This window comes from Eurypyga helias, unplaced genomic scaffold (genome assembly GCF_000690775.1).
Source record: "Eurypyga helias isolate BGI_N326 unplaced genomic scaffold, ASM69077v1 scaffold45282, whole genome shotgun sequence".
Lineage (NCBI taxonomy): Eukaryota > Metazoa > Chordata > Aves > Eurypygiformes > Eurypygidae > Eurypyga > Eurypyga helias.
Window position 1 is genome coordinate 9,591 of NW_010234841.1, and position 9,650 is coordinate 19,240.

At 45.4% G+C, this 9,650-nt stretch overlaps 1 pseudogene; it reads left to right on the top strand.

Moving 5' to 3' along the window:
- Nucleotides 1-9,199: 9,199 nt before the first annotated feature.
- LOC104505846 lies at nt 9,200-9,550 on the top strand (annotated as a pseudogene).
- The last annotated feature ends 100 nt before the right edge of the window (nt 9,551-9,650 follow it).

Sequence of the window (9,650 nt, forward strand, 5' to 3'; positions counted from 1 at the left end):
TCAACAAACAGCTGACAAAGCTCATGTTACCAATCCAGGAAAACGTGGGATTGCAGGGCCTGTTTAGATGTTTATAAACAGAGAGATGACTAGAATTTTCACTATTTCAATCTTTTTCCTTTTAGATTTTTTGTGGATTTATTGACCTGCTTACCTAGAAACGTTTGAATTGCGGTTGCGTTGAAGGTTAAGAGTGACTTGGCTTGTTGCGTGCTGGTAAGCAGTAAGATGGACAGTAATTAGGGAGTGGGCCCTGAAATAACCCAACAACCTTCCAAGAGGGAGCTCGGTCCTACCTCGCAGTACTGATCGGTCCGAATGCTGACAGACTTGGCGTAGTGACTGTGGCTTTTCGAGTTGAAAATGGAAACGTTTTCTGACAGTGTTAGCTTTTGGAGTATCACTCCGTTTGTTAACAACTGAAATTACACCTTTTTTTAATCACTAACCATGGATTGCCGTTGTGATACGGTGTCATACTAGAGATTTTTCTATCCCTTTTTCAGAGCAAAGAAGTTCCTAAAAATAAATTGAAAAAGTGGTCAACAGCATCAGTTTCCTCTTCATGCTTCCTTCAAAATTTATTCAGTCCAAGACCACTTTACTGTCTGTTTAGTCTGGTGCTGTACAAACAGTGTGTTACTCCTGCAGTTGCTACTGTGGCTCCTGCTTTACCCATATCAGAGGTGATCTAGTTACCTAAATACCAAGTCACGCCATCAAGCCGCTTGAGTTGTAGCTGTGTGGTTTGCAGCAAAGTCACGCACACTTGTTCAGGGCCTTCAGAGCTGGCAGGGCTTGAAGAAATTCCTGTCGGGAAGCTCTCTGGCTGTGCTAGCGCACAGCTGTCCTGGGCTAGTAGGTTTTTTGTGGGGCCAAGACATACTAGCACAGGCACCATCACATGATAACATGTTTACGTGCCTCCTTGGCCAGAGCCAGCTTGCTCTGTGCTCTCTGTGCTCCGAGCTCGGGCTGTGAGCACGTGGTACCGTGACCCAGTCCTGTACGGATGTCCTCTGCTCTTTGCAAGAGCTACTGGGATATTTTGGACTGAGAACATCAAACGCTGCCTGCCCCTGAAACTGGACGCCTTCAGCAAGCGTGCTGGTGTCTGTAATAAGATGCGTGCTAAATGGGCATGCACATGTACCGGGGGGGTGGTGGAGTTCTTTTTTTTTTTTAAACTTCTCTAAGAATTGTGGTACTTTCTACCCTGTTCTCCTTTCTTAATGTGAACATTTATGTTCGGAGTGCTTTTGCATTGTTTGCCTGGTTTGGTGGTGTCACACTGCTCAGAAAATTGAACAAAATAGTGTTTAGGGCTGTTAAATCTGAAATCTTGAATCTGCACTTTCCCTTGCAGGAGAAAATGCAGTGACGTTTGCCTGGTCATCTCATGGGCTCGTTGAAGTGCAGATAAAATCAAAGGACTGTTACGATACAGTAAACCAGGAAGATTGCCTTCCCTGGTAGAAAAAGCCATTACTAGTAGTCTCTGTCTTGCTGGTGGGTGAAACCCCCAACTTCTCTGACTGAACTGGTTTACACTGCATTAAGTTTTATTTTCTGTGTACAGCTCATCCCCAGTCTGTATCTCCAGATCTTCCTTATGACAAGTAATACCCGAGTGCCAAATAATTAAAAGAAAGGCACCCTGAAGATTCCCCCGTCTGTCATAAGGCACGTGGAAGTAGCAGAAAGCAAGTTCACTCTCAGGAAGTTTCAAGTGAGCAGAAAGTTGCGGTATGAAGTCCTGTCTCAGGTAAACCTTGGTCCGGGAATTCCAGGCGTGAATCTAGGGATGATAGACATCTAGAGACGTGTTTGGTGAGGAAGAGGTGGGAGAGGTTCACCATGAACCAAGCAAAAGGCTGCGCTAAAATTCTGCATTAAGGCCACGATGAAATTCAGTTCCTTAAAGACATCATCGCTCTTTCACTGGAAAATACTGTAATTGTGCAAAAGACAAAAATATGCTTGCTTCCGCTGCTTCTCGTTTTTGGTGGCTCAAACCATTTCCCTCTGAAGCTTGTGTAGTTATACAATGAAAATGAAAACAGAGGTGACTCACACTTGAAATCTCAAGGGCTACCATCTCAAATCTCAAGGGCTGCCATCTCAACTGACCGTGGGTGGGAACAGTTTTCTTTAGACATGTATTTTTTTTAAGCGCCCACCCCATCAGCTGCGCATCAGAACATCTGCAAGGAGAGATTTCCGCCAATTGGAAATAAGAAAGCCTAATTCTTTTTGCTTAGTCGCAAAAAGAGGGAGGAATTTGCATTTGGATGTGAGCTCCCGAGAGAAAAGGGAAAGTGTATTTCTCAGCTGCCCTGCTCCTCTTGTTGGCTGTCCCCACAGAATTTTGAAAAACAAAACCCAAAAGAACTTTAGAAAAATCCCCCCCAGTACACTTTTGGGTAGGGAAAAGACTGATAACGCTGTACAAAAGGAGGAACATTTACTTCTCTTCCCCTTCTTACTCCCTTTTTTTAACAGTGTGATAATTTCACTCCCTGAGTTAGGACCAGAGTCTGAGAAGAAAGCAACCTCATGGCACTGGCGAGAGACGAGGGAGTTTGTGAAAAGCAGTGAAGTGAATCATAAAGTCGGCGGTGGAATTTCTTGTCAAATTGAAAGCTGAGGAGACAGGTTTTCTGACATCATACGGGATTGTATTTAGTGCTTCGGCCTGTGAAATGACACGACACTGTTGGGAGACGTTTAACCAGCAGCGCGTCGGCTGCCAGGGTAGCTGCAGGCAAAGGGAGAAGCCGCTGAGCTGCGTGGGGGTTCAGTAGCGTGCAGGAGGTTGGCGTGACCGGGCTCTCCGCGGCGCGTTAAGAGGGGTTATGGTGATCGCTGGCGTGACGTCGCATGTTTGCCCGCCAGACTGGACTCGTGTTCCTGCACTTCCCCACTGTCCTGTGTGAGTTGCTCCTTTCACAGGAGGGTCACTGCAGGGCAGTGCAGCTGGGTTTCAGGAAATTCATGGGTAGAGGAAGTAGGCTGTAATGACTGGCTCTCCTGTGTTCATGCTGCTAGGCTTCAGTCAGGCAAATCTATTCGCTTAATCCTATTTTAAAAAAGAACAGTTTGGTGTTTACTTTCTCCAAACTTTAGTTTTTACGTAGTAATAGGCTCAAGTTACTATTTTATTTCCTATTGGGAAATGCCATTTTAAGCAATTCTAATGCGTCGTCACACGAGTACATACAATTCCTCCTAGATCACGCTGTGCAGCTGTTCGCTAACGCACCAGATTTCAGGCCAGGAAATAAGTGTTAATATTTAATCTGTGCAGCCAGCATAATGCCACTGATGAATTCTTTTGCCTTGCTGAGTAAACCGTCGTTAACATCAGTCCAACCCTAACGCTATGACTTGATCGGTGTGTGAACTTGAGCATATGCACTCCAGGAATCGGTGAACAGCTGTAAGGCGTAAGCATAAATAACACTGTCTCTGGATAGATGCTGAGAAACTTTTACCCAGGGAGATTATTTCCTGTACTCCTTCATCTTTACTTGCAAACCAAAAAGCACCTGATGTCCTAATTTCCTTACGTTGTGAAAGGGTGGTGTTGAAATGGTTGTCATAAGCCTAGGCTGATAGCATAAGAGGGGAGATGAGCACCTCAGTTCTTAAAAACCCTGTTGTCCATGCGTATGTTCCTAATACTGACAGTAAGCTGAAAACATAAAAAACGAGTGTTGAGTAGACCCAGGGCAGCAGCCAACAAATAGAAGCAAAATGTTAGCTACACAAGTCCTGTTTGTGCTTTCTGTCTGCAGTACCCACCCCACGTATTCAGTCATATTACAGAAACAGGAATATTAGTCTGGCTTTGAAGACTGTAAAACACTGGTAAATCAGTTATTTACTTTTAGCAGTCCCTGAAAATGCAGGGAGAACTGAGATCTTCACTTGCCAGTCCAAGGCACCAGTCCCCAGACTACCAGTGAAACACCGGGGAGCCTCTCCCCTACTTCCTCTGTGGCGCAGAAGTGCGGAACAGCTGAGTTTGCTCTGGGATGTAGTGACAGCCAGCGCACAGGGATTGACTGGGAACCTCGCGTGCCCTAGGCCTCTGACCAGATCACAGCGCAGCCAGGACAGGTGGTGTACGGCTCGGGAGCGACGCGGCGCCAGAGCGAATGAGCCTCCGGTATTCACAGGGCAGATTCTGGAGGGCACTTAACGAGGCAAACGCAACAGAGGTGGGTCCTGAGGAAATACTGTCCCCGTTCGGTGCCTTGTCAGTAGACAGTTTTCAGTTGTGGAATCTTGCCTTGGCCTTTCATGTTTGCTGCCTTTGGGGCACACCAACAGCCCTGACCCTTTCACCAAATATTTGCTTGCCCTTGAGTTACAAGATTAGGAGAGAGTTTCACGCCGGGCTGTTAGGTAATTGAGAAATCCTGGGCAAGCGTGGCGGGTCTGGTTTCCATTAGAATAGCTGTTGCAGCAATAGATATATGACACTTGACACTTACAAACTGTCTGGTTTTTTTCTGGTTGACGTTAAGCGCATTTGTGTCCTGAGGTAGTAACACAGAAGTAGGGAATATGAAGGACGATAATGGTATTTTTCTTGAAACCAAAATAAATATGATCTTTGTTTAGTAGCTAAGTAAAACACTGTATTAACTGCTTGTTAAGGAGTAGCAAGAGAAACAAGAATTCCTAGTACTACTTGTGGTTTTGCTATTTCAGATAGAATGTGTGTATTTAAACAGGGACCCTCGACTTAACATCAGGATCCACTGTGTCTGACCTTCCCCTCTCCCGGTTTTTTGGGATACAGGTACTAGTATTTACGCTGTACAGACGTGGTAAGAACTCTCAAACTCTGAGGCTTTGAGCTGCCATTGCACTGAGAGAGCACAGAAGCACTTCTGAAACCCGCTGGCGTTTGATTAGAGTACCACTGGAGTTTTCACTGCCCTATGCTGACGTACCAAATTGTGTAAGAGGGCAATATGTAGAAATCTGCCGGTGAGAAAGGAACAAAAATCGCACCTTGTGTACTTTTCCTACCGTGAGTAACTGGCATTAATAATGGCAGAGTTTGTTTTCATCAAAACACTGACGCGATGTAAGAACTGAATCATTTCCCTTAGTTTTTCTTATTTCAATCTCTCTGTCCCCAGGAGTTGTAGTTAGTCACAGCATTCTTCTAACTCTTTTTGCTATTTAGTCACAGCCTTCTCATCTGTAGAAGTGTTCTCTCATTCTTGTGTGTGACCAGTATACAGCTGGAAAATCAGTATCTGTAGAGAGCCAAGTAGCATGCACTCATCTGTTTGTTGTGTTTAAGCTTGCTGCGTCTTCCTGGCAAGGGGATATTTCTCAGTCTTTCTGTAATTTCTGTTTGAAATCCGCCCCTCGCAGTTCTCGTACTGGAACCAGTTCAGGACTGCTGGATATTGACTGAATTCCCTTCCAAAAACTGACTGTAACTGATAACCCACGCACTGATTCAGGTCTGTTCTTTCCCCGTACAAATGATGAATGCTTACTGTGGTTTGCCAGAGGTTTAGACCTGCCTGAATGCAAGAGAAATTCCAGAAACACTAGTTACTTATTCATACTGGATTGTTTTGTAAGATTTCAGAACTTCCTGAAAGGAGCCAACCCCAAATACGTAGGCTGAAGCCAGAAGTGTGTCTGGCAAGAGCTCGGTTGCAGGGGAACCAGGACTTCTCCGGTGATGTTCTTAAACAACTGCCGCCTGCTTCGCAGATTCCAGGTTTCCTTCACAAACTAGAATGCTCCCCTTTTCCTGGCTAACGTCATCTCCCGCATCCTAACACAAGGAAAACAACGTTTTGGAAGTTGCAGTTAATGACTGAAAAAGTAGTATGTTGTCTTCTCGTCGTGCTGTTCTGCAGTCAACTGAGCCCTGGCAAGCTTTGGAAGAGGAGGGACAAACACTGTTGTTCACGTACTCAATATTAAACCTTTACAGTGTTTTGGACTTGGGCTGATTTCAAGCCTTTCCTAGTTTGCTGCCCTATTAAAACTAAACTGCACAGGATAAAATTCCCAGCCATGGGCACTTCTCTAGGTTTTGAGTTACGCTTAGAAATTCTAGCTGTGTGTGCAAGTGCTGGGTAAGTTGATTCTGTTCTGTTGGAGTAGGTAAATTCTGAGGAGATTAGGGCATTTCCTTCTCCGCGAGTAGTCACTTCCAGGAGTGCAAATGCTCTCCCTCTTCCCTGCACTTTTGCTCTTATTTAGTCTCAAGCTTTTGTGATGATTTAAAAGCTGTTTTTCTATATTAAAAGGAAAAAAAAAGTCACTACTTGTTTCTTAGATTTTCAGTTAAATTCATGAAGAAATATGAAGAGAGGATGTCTCTTCTGTTCCAGAACTTGTGCTCGGATTTCAGACTTCACTCTGCGGCCCTGGCTGCAGGACGGGAAGAGTGTTGCGTGTTCTGTCCTTGAAGCTTTAATTGAGGATATCAAAGTCAGATTATACTCAAAGTACATCTCATCTCTATGTGGGAGTCTGTAAAACACAGCGTCAGTGCTTGTACGAGCGTTTGTGTCAGTTATTTGGTTCCTGTACTCGGCTTGGACTATAGAATGTTTGTAAACACCCAGCACACAATAGTAGTAAGGAAATACTACCTCACAAGTGAGGTTTCTAATAGAACACTGGAACAAATTGTTGCAAATGCAAGTGAACTCCAGTCTGGAGAGTAACCATTTCAAAATTCCTAGCAGCTTATTCACCCAAGGGCAAATCCATGGGAGATGCTGAAAGCACAGCTACCCGGGAGAGAAACTGCATCTGGTTTGGGTTTGCCTTGGACGGCAGTCATGCCCAGCACGCCCTGATTGCTGTTGCTGGGAACGTGCATCCCCTCTAACACCTTTCTTTTATTTTTTTTTTTCTAGTACAGACCTAATCAGCACCGAGAAGCCCTCCGCCGGCGCTGGCAGACCCCTTGTAAGTACTCCGTGTGTGCGTGCCAGTGTTTACATCAGTGTGTTCAAAGGACAAAGCCGAGTTTGTCTTTTTGGGACTACGATGTTTTTCCAACTGATGTCTAGTAATAATTACAACTGTTTTTTGTCAGGATAGAAACCTCTTCAGTTACCACAGACGTGTACGAATTAGTTGTTATCTCTTTTTTTTTTTTTTAAACACTTTTTAAAGTATTTCGGACGCATCTGAAATTGCAAAATGCAAGCTGGGGCTTTTGCTAACGTGCACGTAGGCGCAGCTGCCTGTGAGCGTGCGAAGCGTGTTGGTATGGGCCCTTAAAATTCAGATGTTAAAGCTGCCTTCAGCAGGGTGACAGCTTTGGGACAAAACCAACATGCTTTCCCATTCAGATGTTTTTATCATTACTTTCTTCAAAACGATGCCTGAAGTTATAATCTGATGAGGTTTTTCAGCATGTTAGAAAGTTGCTCCAGGAAACTGTAAAAGTCCCTAGGTCAGTGCTCAACGCTGAAGTCGGTTTTGTTGCTTAGTCAGCTTGAAGTTCATCTCACGCATCCACCCGCACGTTTTGTGCAGGTAGAGAGGACCATTGGACAACGTCAGTAGGGTGTGATTTTTCAAACGCAGTCCTCTCCTCACACAGAGCTGTTATACAGTCCGTTCTCCTACCTCGTTCAGTCTTTAAGACTGATCATCAGCAATGGAATGGGGAATGGATGTTGCGAAGGACCTGTTGCAATCACTGTAATTCACTGGGTTCTTTGCATCTCATCAGTGCTTAGGTGGCAAGAGGGGCAGGTCCCCATCAGTTTAGATACAGTGAAGAAAGGTGCTGGAATTGGTCTTAAAAACCTGACAACCTCTTAATAGATTCTGTCCTGCTGTCTTGTTTAACCTGCAGTGTTAATTGTAGCCTCCCTCATCCCCTGAGGCTGGCAGAGAGGGTCGGAAAGGTACATTTTGAGGTGTGCCCATATGGAGCCCTGAAAATGTGTCTACTCTCAGCCGTTCTGTTTATGAGACTCAGCTTTGCAGGGGGCCAGGCAGCGGCACCCGCTCCGTGCCTGAGGTGCTGCTCCGTGTTGGAGCACCTCTGCCCTTTGTACGTCCTGCCGCGTGCATCGCTGGCAATGTCCTGGCGTGCCACGTGTGCTGGCGTGCGCGTGTGCCTGCCACCCAGGTGGAGATAAGAACCTCTGTCTTTTCCGTGCCGGTGCACACCAGTTGCAGGCCGGTGGGCTGACCACAACTGTGGTTTGCTACGATGCTGCTGTTTTCCTCCTGCTCACCTTCAGGCCCAGTTCTCCTTAATGAGGAGAGATTTCTGACACGCAGACAAAACTTGCCAAGCGATGCTTTATTTTCAATCAGTGTGATTGGTGAAATTGGAACCCGTTTTCCATACCTGGGGTTCTGAGGTGCCTCTATTGAGGTAGTTTTTGGAGGTGGGGAAAGCAAATCTGTGTAATCCTCTCCCAAGGGTCAGACATTCATAGTTGAAAGTTAACAGATTAAAGATTCGATTGCTGGGGCAAAGTTAATAGAGCAGTTTTGGAATATTCTGTGGTTTCTAGATTACAACATGTAGACTTTGGAGGACTCTCTAGCAAGGTACGGTTTAATCAACTGTACGTTGATAGAATATTCTGAAAAGCAGTAAAGAAACCTTTATCTCTTCCCTGTAGTACAAATATTTAGGGGGAAACCAAGTGCTGACCTTTCCCATAATTACACAATTGGAGCATTACTCAAACAGCTCAAACACAACATCACGATGGGGAGGACAGACTTCATCTGAACTGTTCAAACAGAGAGAGTGGGGAAAAGCCTTTGAAAAGTAAATATTTGTGGATGCAACAAACACGGATGGAAAAGATTCCTCCTCTTGGGGCGTCAGAGCAGTACAGTGCCGATTCGTGCCGTGTACACGCCTCCGAATCCGTTGCTTCAGTCTCTGTCTCCACGCGTTTGAGTGAACTCCTAGAAGGGCAACAACTAACGGACCAACTGTACTGTTACTAATTTAATTCTTTCTTCTTGTTTTTTTCCTGCCCTCTGCTTGGCTCTGGTCTTCACCCACAGGTGTCCACTCTTGGCTCGCAAAGGTTACTAAAATTTTAGCAGCTGCTTGGAAACCGAACTGCCTAAGCTTCACTCGCTGTTTGTCGCTCCTTCCCGCGCCGCTGCTTTGCTCTTGCCTGCTTCACGACACAATAAGGGAGTTTAAACACCCGCAATGAGACTTAGGCTAGAAGTATGTGCCGTTCTCTTGCTGCCTGTGTACTTCGTGATATCTGTGTACAGTGTGCTTGTATTTATTCCATGGTATTATCTCACCAACGCTAAGAAGAAAAAGGCTATGGCAAAACGTGTCAAAGCGAAACCCGTCTCGGACAAACCTGGAAGCCCGTACCGTGCTGTCACTCATCTTGACTCACTAGCCAACATAAACATTCCTGGAGCAGACACGCTGGACAAGCTGTTTGACCATGCCTTAGCCAAGTTTGGGAAGAAGGACTGTCTTGGGACCAGAGAAATACTGAGTGAAGAAAATGAAATGCAGCCCAACGGAAAAGTGTTCAAAAAGGTAAAACTTACAATTTTGCACTTAGTTCTGATTTGGTTTTGGGCAGCTTTGCATCTTGCCTCAACAGTGGAGGTCTCCTGGGGGCTGTTCTCTTGGAGGG